At 55.5% G+C, this 12,005-nt stretch overlaps 1 protein-coding gene across 6 annotated transcripts in view; it reads left to right on the top strand.

The window, feature by feature from the left end:
- The window catches only part of LOC140385425 (ATP-binding cassette sub-family C member 9-like), a 333,755-nt gene that overhangs the window by 123,264 nt on the left and 198,486 nt on the right, over positions 1–12,005 (top strand). The gene's annotated exons all lie outside the window — the stretch shown is intronic.

The following is a 12,005-nucleotide window of genomic DNA, read 5'->3' as shown; positions in this document are numbered from 1 at the left end:
GCTCTGCCGCTGCCCACCCTCGCGCTCTGCCGCTGCCCCCCCTCGCGCTCTGCGGCCGCCCACCCTCGCGCTACACTGCTGCTCGCACTCTGCTGCTGCCCTCCCTCGCGCTCTGCCGCTGCCCTCCCTCGCGCTCTGCCGCTGCCCTCCCACGCGCTCTGCCGCTGCCCACCCTCGCGCTCTGCCGCTGCCCTCCCTCGCGCTCTGCCGCTGCCCTCCCTCGCGCTCTGCCGCTGCCCTCCCTCGCGCCATGCCGCTGCCCTCCCTCGCGCCCTGCCGCTGCCCTCCCTCGCGCCCTGCCGCTGCCCACCCTCGCGCGCTGCCGCTGCCCACCCTCGCGCTCTGCCGCTGCCCACCCTCGCGCTCTGCCGCTGCCCACCCTCGCGCTCTGCCGCTGCCCACCCTCGCGCTCTGCCGCTGCCCACCCTCGCGCTCTGCCGCTGCCCACCCTCGCGCTCTGCCACTGCCCACCCTCGCGCTCTGCCGCTGCCCACCCTCGCGCTCTGCCGCTGCCCACCCTCGCGCTCTGCCGCTGCTCTCCCTCGCGCTCTGCCGCTGCCCACCCTCGCGCTACACTGCTGCTCGCACTCTGCCGCTGCCCACCCTCTCGCTACGCCGCTGCTCGCGCTCTGCCGCTGCCCACCCTCGCGCTCTGCCGCTGCCCACCCTCGCGCTCTGCCGCTGCCCACCCGCCCGCTCTGCCGCTGCCCACCCGCCCGCTCTGCCGCTGCCCACCCTCGCGCTCTGCCGCTGCCCACCCTCGCGCTCTGCCGCTGCCCACCCTCGCGCTCTGCCGCTGCCCACCCTCGCGCTCTGCCGCTGCCCACCCTCGCGCTCTGCCGCTGCCCACCCTCGCGCTCTGCCGCTGCCCTCCCCGCGCTGTGCCGCTGCCCTCCCTCGCGCTCTGCCGCTGCCCTCCCTCGCGCTCTGCCGCTGCCCTCCCTCGCGCTCTGCCGCTGCCCTCCCTCGCGCTCTGCCGCTGCCCTCCCTCGCGCTCTGCCGCTGCCCACCCTCGCGCTCTACCGCTCCCCACCCTCTCGCTACGTCACTGCCCTCGCTCGCGCTCTGCCGCTGCCCACCCTCGCGCACTGCCGCTGCCCACCCTCGCGCTCTGCCGCTGCCCACCCTCGCGCTCTGCCGCTGCCCACGCTCCCGCTGCCCACCCTCGTGCTCTGCCGCTGCCCACCCTCGTGCTCTGCCGCTGCCCACCCTCGTGCTCTGCCGCTGCCCACCCTCGCTCTCTGCCGCTGCCCTCCCTCGCTCTCTGCCGCTGCCCTCCATCGCGCTCTGCCGCTGCCCTCCCTTGCGCTCTGCTGCTCCCCACCCTCGCGCTCTGCCGCTGCCCCCCCTCGCGCTCTGCGGCCGCCCACCCTCGCGCTACACTGCTGCTCGCACTCTGCTGCTGCCCTCCCTCGCGCTCTGCCGCTGCCCACCCTCGCGCTCTGCCGCTGCCCTCCCTCGCGCTCTGCCGCTGCCCTCCCTCGCGCTCTGCCGCTGCCCTCCCTCGCGCTCTGCCGCTGCCCTCCCTCGCGCCCTGCCGCTGCCCACCCTCGCGCTCTGCCGCTGCCCACCCTCGCGCTCTGCCGCTGCCCACCCTCGCGCTCTGCCGCTGCCCACCCTCGCGCTCTGCCGCTGCCCACCCTCGCGCTCTGCCGCTGCCCCCCCTCGCTCTCTGCCGCTGCCCCCCTCGCTCTCTGCCGCTGCCCACCCTCGCGCTCTGCCGCTGCCCACCCTCGCGCTCTGCCGCTGCTCTCCCTCGCGCTCTGCCGCTGCCCACCCTCGCGCTACACTGCTGCTCGCACTCTGCCGCTGCCCACCCTCTCGCTCTGCCGCTGCCCTCGCTCGCGCTCTGCCGCTGCCCACCCTCGCGCTCTGCCGCTGCCCACCCTCGCGCTCTGCCGCTGCCCACCCTCGCGCTCTGCCGCTGCCCACCCTCGCGCTCTGCCGCTGCCCACCCTCGCGCTCTGCCGCTGCCCACCCGCCCGCTCTGCCGCTGCCCACCCGCCCGCTCTGCCGCTGCCCACCCGCCCGCTCTGCCGCTGCCCACCCGCCCGCTCTGCCGCTGCCCGCTCTGCCGCTGCCCACCCTCGCGCTCTGCCGCTGCCCACCCTCGCGCTCTGCCGCTGCCCACCCTCGCGCTCTGCCGCTACCCTCCCTCGCGCTATGCCGCTGCCCTCCCTCGCGCTATGCCGCTGCTCTCCCTCGCGCTATGCCGCTGCCCATCCTCGCGCTCTGCCGCTGCCCATCCTCGCGTTCTGCCGCTGCCCATCCTCGCGTTCTGCCGCTTCCCAACCTCGCGCTCTGCCGTCGCCCATCCTCGCGCTCTGCCGCTGCCCATCCTCGCGCTCTGCCGCTGCCCATCCTCGCGCTCTGCCGCCGCCCCCCCCTCGTGCTCTGCGGCCGCCCACCCTCGCGCTACACTGCTGTTCGCGCTCTGCTGCTGCCCTCACTCGCGCTCTGCCGCTGCCCTCCCTCGCGCTCTGCCGCCGCCCACCCTCGCGCTCTGCTGCTGCCCACCCTCGCGATCTGCTGCTGCCCACCCTCGCGCTATGCCGCTGCCCACCCTCGTGCTATGACGCTGCCCTCCCTCGCGCCCTGCCGCTGCCCTCCCTCGCGCTCTGCCGCTGCCCACCCTCGCGCTCTGCCGCTGCCCACCCTCGCGCTCTGCCACTACCCACCCTCGCGCTCTGCCGCTGCCCACCCTCGCGCTCTGCCGCTGCCCACCCTCGCACTCTGCCACTGCCCTCCCTCGCGCTCTGCCGCTGCCCACCCTCGCGCTCTGCCGCTGCCCACCCTCGCGCTCTGCCGCTGCCCACCCTCGCGCACTGCCGCTGCCCACCCTCGCGCACTGCCGCTGCCCACCCTCGCGCTCTGCCGCTGCCCACGCTCCCGCTGCCCACCCTCGTGCTCTGCCGCTGCCCACCCTCGTGCTCTGCCGCTGCCCACCCTCGTGCTCTGCCGCTGCCCACCCTCGTGCTCTGCCGCTGCCCACCCTCGTGCTCTGCCGCTGCCCACCCTCGTGCTCTGCCGCTGCCCACCCTCGTGCTCTGCCGCTGCCCACCCTCGTGCTCTGCCGCTGCCCACCCTCGTGCTCTGCCGCTGCCCACCCTCGTGCTCTGCCGCTGCCCACCCTCGTGCTCTGCCGCTGCCCTCCCTCGCTCTCTGCCGCTGCCCTCCCTCGCTCTCTGCCGCTGCCCTCCCTCGCTCTCTGCCGCTGCCCTCCCTCGCGCTCTGCCGCTGCCCTCCCTCGCGCTCTGCCGCTGCCCTCCCTCGCGCTCTGCCGCTGCCCACCCTCGCGCTCTGCCGCTGCCCACCCTCGCGCTGTTCCGCTGCCCACCCTCGCGCTCTACCGCTCCCCACCCTCGCGCTACGCGCTTTAATGTGGGCTCCTCATGCGCCTGTATCATGCCACTGATCACCTACACGTTCTTGAAGACCAGAATTGCAGAATGCTCGCTGGCTCTTCTATCTCTTTGTCTGATTTGTCATCCTCCACCTGGATTTCTTCTGGATCCTCATCAAATGTGCACATTATGATATCTTGTAGGAATCTGTAGTATTCAGCTGGCCACCCATTTTCTGGGACACACAGTCGCTCAACTAAGTTCAGGGATTCACATGCATTTGCTCCTATGGTGGACTCAATTTTCATGTCCACAATATAAAACAGTAACATGTATCTCGGGCCGTCCACAGAGAGCTCACGTTCACATTCACCGACAGTCTCCATATTTTCTGTACCGTAATATACCGGCAGTCCCGGCCGATCAACGACTTTCAGCTGCATGTTCAACTTGCGCAAGGTGGACCGACTGAGGAGGTTGGCTCTCGTTTTAATGTTCAAGTCGCATCGTAATAATAAGTCATTCAGGAATACGGTCAATTTCCATCTTGTTTTGATGGTTTCCGGCAAGTTCTTACTAGCTTTGTTCTTTTTTGAAATTGTGTCATCATCTCTTCTGCTCCTCGGTTGCAATGAGATCGATGAAGAGCTGTTCGCCCGGAGGTATCTCAGGAACCACGTTTACTGATCTTCTAAGGTCCAGGATGCGCAAAACACTGTTTCACAAAATGCCTAACATGGCCGCAGCTGGAACAGAATTTTTCAAAGGCAGGACATTGCAGTGGGCCATGTCGATTGCCACACTTTGGACAAAAGATAGCGGCTCCTGTCAGCCGCTTCAAATGGCTGCCCGCATTGAGACCACGCTTCTTCATGACGTGTTTCACAGCACTAATGGCGCTTGTGTCTTCTCTGTGTTGGTTCCAAAATGTTTTGAGCAGAGTGTGCTGGTTTGCTGTGCAGCTACTTCGTTCACCTGGCAAATCTTTATTGCTTGTTCCAATATCAAATCTAATTCCCGCAGCAACCTCTCAGGTAGCTTATCATTTGATACCCTAAAGACAATTTGGTCATGGATCAGAGAAGATTTCAGGCGACTAAAGTTGCATGACTGTGCCTTTAGCCCCAAGTCAGTGACAAAACTATCGAACGATTCACCAGGTTTCTGGGTACGCATACGGAATATATACCTCTCGAATGTCTCATTCAATGTCGATCAAAGCACCCAATGACTTCATCGTATCTCTTGCTGTCCTCCTCCTTTCCAAAAGCAAAAGTATTATACAGTTCAATTGCTTGTGTATTCAATTGTAGTGGGTAAAGTCTTGGAGGGGATTATAAGAGACAAGATTTATAATCATCTAGATAGGAATAATATGATCAGGGATAGTTAGCATGGCTTTGTGAAGGGTAGGTCATGCCTCACAAACCTTATTGAGTTCTTTGAGAAGGTGACTGAACAGGTAGATGAGGGTAGAGCAGTTGATGTGGTGTATATGGATTTCAGCAAAGCGTTTGATAAGGTTCCCCACGGTAGGCTATTGCAGAAAATACGGAGGCTGGGGATTGAGGGTGATTTTGAGATGTGGATCAGAAATTGGCTAGCTGAAAGAAGACAGAGGGTGGTGGTTGATGGGAAATGTTCAGAATGGAGTTCAGTCACAAGTGGAGTACCACAAGGATCTGTTCTGGGGCCGTTGCTGTTTGTCATTTTTATCAATGACCTAGAGGAAGGCGCAGAAGGGTGGGTGAGTAAATTTGCAGACGATACTAAAGTCGGTGGTGTTGTCAATAGTGTGGAAGGATGTAGCAGGTTACAGAGGGATATAGATAAGCTGCAGAGCTGGGCTGAGAGGTGGCAAATGGAGTTTAATGTAGAGAAGTGTGAGGTGATTCACTTTGGAAGGAATAACAGGAATGCGGAATATTTGGCTAATGGTAAAGTGCTTGAAAGTGTGGATGAGCAGAGGGATCTAGGTGTCCATGTACATAGATCGCTGAAAGTTGCCACCCAGGTTGATAGGGTTGTGAAGAAGGCCTATGGAGTGTTGGCCTTTATTGGTAGAGGGATTGAGTTCCGGAGTCATGAGGTCATGTTGCAGCTGTACAGAACTCTGGTACGGCCGCATTTGGAGTATTGCGTACAGTTCTGGTCACCGCATTATAGGAAGGACGTGGAGGCTTTGGAGCGGGTGCAGAGGAGATTTACCAGGATGTTGCCTGGTATGGAGGGAAAATTTTATGAGGAAAGGCTGATGGACTTGAGGTTGTTTTCGTTGGAGAGAAGAAGGTTAAGAGGAGACTTAATAGAGGCATACAAAATGATCAGGGGGTTGGATAGGGTGGACAGTGAGAGCCTTCTCCCGCGGATGGAAATGGCTGGCACGAGGGGACATAACTTTAAACTGAGGGGTAATAGATATAGGTCAGAGGTAGGTTCTTTACGCAAAGAGTAGTGAGGCCGTGGAATGCCCTACCTGCTACAGTAGTGAACTCGCCAACATTGAGGGCATTTAAAAGTTTATTGGATAAACATATGGATGATAATGGCATAGTGTAGGTTAGATGGCTTTTGTTTCGGTGCAACATCGTGGGCCGAAGGGCCTGTACTGCGCTGTATTGTTCTATGTTCTATGTTCTATGCTTGAGGACCTGCCACCGTTGGCAGCATCGCTATTCGCCTCTCGTCAGGCTGTGCCTGCAGGCCTACGTCCGATACATAGAGTTTGAACTGCTGCTTGAAGGGCCACCTGTTTCCATCTACATTACTCGATACTTGAAGCTGGTGGGGCGCTTTCAGTCTGTCCATCTCGAGCTTCAGTGTCTTTTACTGCGTTGAGTCCCCAATGACTGCAGTTCACCAGGTCGGTCCTTTCGCTGAGTTTTACCTTTGTCACTGCCGTCGTTATCTTCACATCTTCTTTATTCTGGTACCATGTTGTGTTCGATGTCTAACAAGGAATCCAAAGAAGTACTGATGACTTGTCCAGACCAGAATTTTTATTGATACACATATGGTAAGGTAATGATCAGATACAGAGCAAGTTATCATGGAGTTTCTTTATACTCTCCTGGAACTACCCCTATTCACGACTATCCTCATGTACGTCTTCCAACTTCTGGGGTCACCGGATCTGCCCTGGCTTATATCTGAGTGCCTTGTCACATGACCACTGTCTCATGACTGCATGGTGGATCTGTACAACCACCTGCTGGTTGGTGATCGCACCACCAACTACATACAATATTGTTTACAGGCATATTACCACAATCCCGGCCTTTCTTAACGCTAGCCGAAGGGCCTGTACTGCGCTGTAATGTTCTATGGATCATCCAGGAGAAATGAACGGTTGAAAAAAGGGTGTTCTTATTGGGTGTAGGTACACCAGGCGGGATTCTCTCAGCCCACGCCGGGTCGGAGAATCGTAGGTCCTGGCGCGATTTGCACGACACTGTCCCGACGCCAGTCCGCTGATTCTCCGGTGACCGGAGAATCGGCGGCATTGGCGCCGGTCGGGGGCCGCTCTACACGACCCCCCGGCGATTCTCCGTCCGGGATGGGCCGAGTGGCCACCCAAAAAAACCCGAGTCACACCGGCGCCGTTTACATCTGGTCTTAGCCGGCGGGACCTCGGCATCCATCCTGTCAGGGGCGGCCTGTTTTGGGGGGGGGGGGGGGCACTTTTGCTCCACGCCGGCACCTGTAGCCCTATGCCCTCCCCGAATAGGCGCCGGAATGTGACCAGTAGGGGCTTTTTACAATAACTTCATTTGAAGCCTACTTGTGATAATAAGCGATTTTCATTTTTCATTTTCATTTCCTGTTGCGTCGAGGCCGGTGCGGAGAAGGAGGCTACCGCGCATTCGCGCCGGTCGCAGCGTGCATGCGCAGATTCGCGGCGCCCATTTGATGCCGGTATCGGCAGCTGGAGCGGCGTGGGTCGCTCCAGTGCCGTGCTGGCCTCCTGTAGAGCAGAGGATCGCTACACATAGCGGTCCGATGACGCCGTTGTTAAACTTTCCAGTTTTTACAAAGGCGTCAACACTCTGCCTTCAGATGGGAGAATCCCGTCCACCGCCAGCGCTGTTGGGGAGTTCCAAGATTTGGGGCAGAATTCTCCCATGCCCCTGCTGGCGGGTTCAGTGGAGGCTGGGGGTGGGGAGGAGAGGAAAGAATTTGGCGGAAGGCCCAAAAATTGGTTATATGCTGGTGTGATTTTCATGCTGGATCTTCTGCTGGTTCATGTCATGGTGGATCAGGAAAGCTGCTGGAGGCTGAGGTGAAACTCATTTGCATCCTGCTAATGGATGTAGATGAAGGCCCGACCACCCACGCCCGATTCTCCACGGCACCAGCGGGAAATCATGCCACTGCGAAACACATTTGGAAAATGCAGATGTTGGACTTGCCAGAACAATGCCTGGTGCTGCCTCGGAGTTCAGGATGGAGGTCCCTGGAACACTACAGCAGTGGATGAAAGGGGCATCTGCAGATGGACCTTCCAGATTTGTTCCTGGATGGGTATATATTCCAGCCTCCTAATGTTCCTGGAGAAAAATCTTTTTCTCAGGAAGTCCATTCTCTGGCCACATAGGAATCCTGGATAACCATTTTCATTTTCTGAAGGTCCACCTTCTTTCTTCAATTGTGGGTCAGTGATTTTGGACACCTTTTCAATATGGTGCCCAGATAGGATAGCGGACTACACACCATCAGGTCTGCCCTGCCACAGAAAAAGGTGCGAAACCTCATGGTTCATAATTAATTAGGCCAGGTCTGGAAAATTTAGTGGGCGGGATTCGCCGTTTCTGAGACGAAGTGTTGACACCAACTCAGAAGTTGTGGACTTTAATGACAGAAAAACAGGCGCCACACCTGGAATGATTCCGCTACTGTTAAGGGGCTGGCACCGGTGCCGCGTGGAACACAATCGATTCCAATGAAACACGGTGCGGGATTCGCCGGTCCGTGGTTGACACTCGGAAGGCTGACGGCTACAGCTGCACGTATACATTACCATAAGACATAGGAGCAGAATTAGGCCACAAGGCACATCGAGTGTGCTCCACCATTCAATCATGGCTGATATTTTCTCATCCCCATTCTCCTGCCTTCTCCCCATAACCCCTGATCCCTTTATTAATCAAGAACCTATCTATCTCTGCCTTAAAGACACTGAGTGATTTGGCCTCCACAGCCTTCTGTGGCAAAGAGTTCCACAGATTCACCACCCTCTGGCTGAAGAAATTCCTCATCTCTGTTTTCAAGGATCGTCCCTTTAGTCTGAGATGGTGTCCTCTGGTTCTAGTTTCACCTACAAGTGGAAACCTCCTCTCCATGTCCACGCTATCCAGGACTCGCAGTACCCTGTTAAGTTTCAATAAGATCCCCCCTCATCCTTCTAAACGCCAACGAGTACAGACCCACAGTCCTCAACCGCTCTTTATATAACAAGTTCTTCACTCCAGGGATCAATCTTGTGAACCTCCTCTGGATCTTTTCCAAGGCCAGCACATCCTTCCTTAGATACGGGGCCCAAAACTGCTCACGATACTCCAAATTGGGTCTGACCAGAGCCTTATACAACCTCAGAAGTACCTCCTTGGTCTTGTATTCTAGCCCTCTTGACATGAATGCTAACATTTCATTTGCCTTCTTAACTGCCGACTGAACCTGCACGTTAACCTTCAGAGAATCGTGTATAAGGACTCCCAAGTCCTTTGAGCTTCTGATTTCCTAAGCATTTCCCCATTTAGAAAATAGTCTATGCCTAAATTCCTCCTTCCAAAGTGCATAACCTCACACTTTTCCACGTGGGCCACTTCATTGCCCACTCTCCTAGCTTGTCCAAATCCTTCTGCAGCCCCCTTGCTTCCTCAATACTACCTGTCCCTCTACAGATCTTTTTATCATCTGCAAACTTATCAACAGTGCCTTCAGTTCCTTCTTCCAGATCATTAATATATATTGTGAAAAGTTGTGGTCCCAGCACACCACTAATCACCGGCTGCCATCCTGAAAAAGACCCCTTTATCCCCACTCTCTGCTTTCTGCCAATCTTCTTACAATCCCCACACACACTCATCCCAACCAACAAGATGGCACAGGTTGCACTGGGGCATGCCCATACAACTGATGGGTCCACTGGGGCCAGAGGGTACGCAGGGGTAGCCTGGTGGGACACCTATACGACCTGTGGCTCTAGGTTCACAGTGGGCAGTCAGTGGTGTGCGCAGCTGCATGGCTGCCTTGCCGGCTAAGGCAATGTTGTCTGTGCCCATCCACCCTGACTCCACAGCCCACCTCCTGGCCACCCCCACTACTCCCCCTGGCCCTGGCAGAAGCTCCCTGGCCAGCGGCGCAACTGTCAGAAAACTATGGCGATGTTGGACATTTTCCGTACCCCCTCTCTCTCCCACAGCAGCCATCATGCCGGTTTCACGATTTATAAAAGCACAAGTGAACTGCATCGTCGGGAACTCTGCCCATCAGAGGCGGAGAATCACATAGGCCCTGGAGAATACCGGGTCGGGCCCCCTAATGATATGCAAACGGCGTTCCGTTACACATTGACGCCGCTGTCGAGGCGATGGAGAATTGTGCTTTGGAGCCAAATTGGTGCCTGCCGCAATTTTGGCGTCGGAAACAATTCTCCGCCCAATCGCCTTCCCGATTTCGGCGCCAGCCAATGGAGAATCCCGCCCAGTGCGTTTCCCACCAGCCTCCACAGCGGGAAACACACCATGTTACTGCTCCACCACAGGACTTATTCCCAGGTTGGGAGATTTATGCCCTTTATATAGTTCCAAGTCAGGATGGTGTTCTCATGCATCTGCTGCCCTTGCCTTTCAAGCTGGTAGAGATATAATGGTCTTAGAAGGTGCTGTCAAAGGAACTTTGGTGAGTTGCTGCCATACACCACGTATATGGTACACGCTGTTGCCACTATCCATCAAGTGGTAGAGAAAGTGAATTCTGAATTGGTGGATGGGGTGCCAATCAAGGAAGCTGATTTTTTTTCACGGGATTGTGTAGAGATTTTTGAGTGTTGTTGGAGTCACACTCAGCCAGGCAAGTGGGAGTATTCCATTACCCTCCTGACTTGTGTCCTGTAAATGGAAGACATGTTTTGGGCAGTCAGGAGTCAAGTTATTCTCTGCAGAATTCCCAGTCTCTCACCTATTCTGGTCGCCACAGTATTTATATGGCTTGTCCAGGAAAAGTTTTGGTCAATGGTAATTCGCAGGATGTTTGTGGTGTAGGATTCAGCAATGGTAATGTAGTTTAATGCAAAAGAGAGATGGTTCGATTATCTTTTATTGGAGGCAGTCATTGCCTGTCACTTGTGTGGTGTTAATGTTATTTGCTACCTGGCAGCCCAAGCCTGAATGTTGCTGCATGTTGACACACACTGCTTCAGTATCTGAGGAGTCACAATTAGTAATGAACACTGCGAACACCCCCACTTTCTGATCTTATGATGGAGCAACGGTCATGGATGAAGCAGGTGAAGATGGATGGGCCTAGGACACTATCTTGAAGAACTCCTGCAGCGATGCACTGGGCTGAAAAATGTGGCCTTTAAAAATTATAACTACCGTCTTCAAGACACGTTTCAGTCATAATAATATATTTCCAAGTGTTTCATCTATGCCATAGCTCATCTGTCTTATTCAATAGACCTTCGCTTTAAAATAAATATCACTAATTTTGGAACAACTTGCTTGTTGTCTATACTCAGTTCAGGCTGCATTTTGTTTCCCTTTTTCTTTGCAAATTTCAGATTTATTCTCATTTTTCTCTTTTCATTTTTGGACAATAGCTGATTATCCTACCATTCACACTTCTTCTAGACTCACATTTTGTTTCTTTATTTGTCCCATTACCACCTTTACCCCTCTTTTCACGTGGCTTAATCCTATCCTTCACCCTATTACTGATCTTCCTTTTTGATCTTTTTCCAATTCCCCCCTTTCGCTTGCTGAAAATCTATTACATTTCTATCTTTTCCCAGTTTTGATGATAGATCACTGACCTGAAACGTTAACTGTTTGCCTTTCCACAGATGCTGCCTGGCTTGTTTTGTGTTTACATTTTCTGTTTTTATTTAAAATTTCCAGTTTCTACAATATTTTGTATTTGCCCTTATCGTTTTTTTGGTTCCTCAAGGTTCCATATTTGCTTACTAATTTTCTGTCTTCTATTTTCTTTTTAAAAATAAATTTAGAGTACCCATTTTTTTTTTCCCAATTAAGGGGCAATTTAGCACGGCCAATCCACCAATCCTGCATATCTTTGGGTTGTGGGGGTGAGACCCATGCAGACACAGGCAAATGTGCAAACTCCACATGGACAGTGACCCTGGGTCGTGATCGAACCTGGGTCCTTGGTGCGATGAGGCAGCAATGATAACCACTGTACCACTACCTTCTGGTTTCAATTGTACTTTTGAATCCCATCCCTTTGTCAAATTTGTTTAAGCCCTTCACTGACAGCACTATCAAACCTTACCATCATTAGACTGGTCCTAGCCCTGCAGAGATGCAAACTAGGGTTTGGGAGAGATTGAAATAATTGTGGAAATCAATGGCTAGATCTAGGGGTTTGTGTAAAAACCTTTAAGACACCCTCCCCTCAGAATGCTCTGCGGCTGTTCAGTGA

This window comes from Scyliorhinus torazame, chromosome 11 (genome assembly GCF_047496885.1).
Source record: "Scyliorhinus torazame isolate Kashiwa2021f chromosome 11, sScyTor2.1, whole genome shotgun sequence".
NCBI classification, from domain to species: domain Eukaryota; kingdom Metazoa; phylum Chordata; class Chondrichthyes; order Carcharhiniformes; family Scyliorhinidae; genus Scyliorhinus; species Scyliorhinus torazame.
The sequence above is the reverse complement of the archived record's forward strand: the minus strand, read 5'-3'. Positions and strand labels throughout refer to the sequence as shown.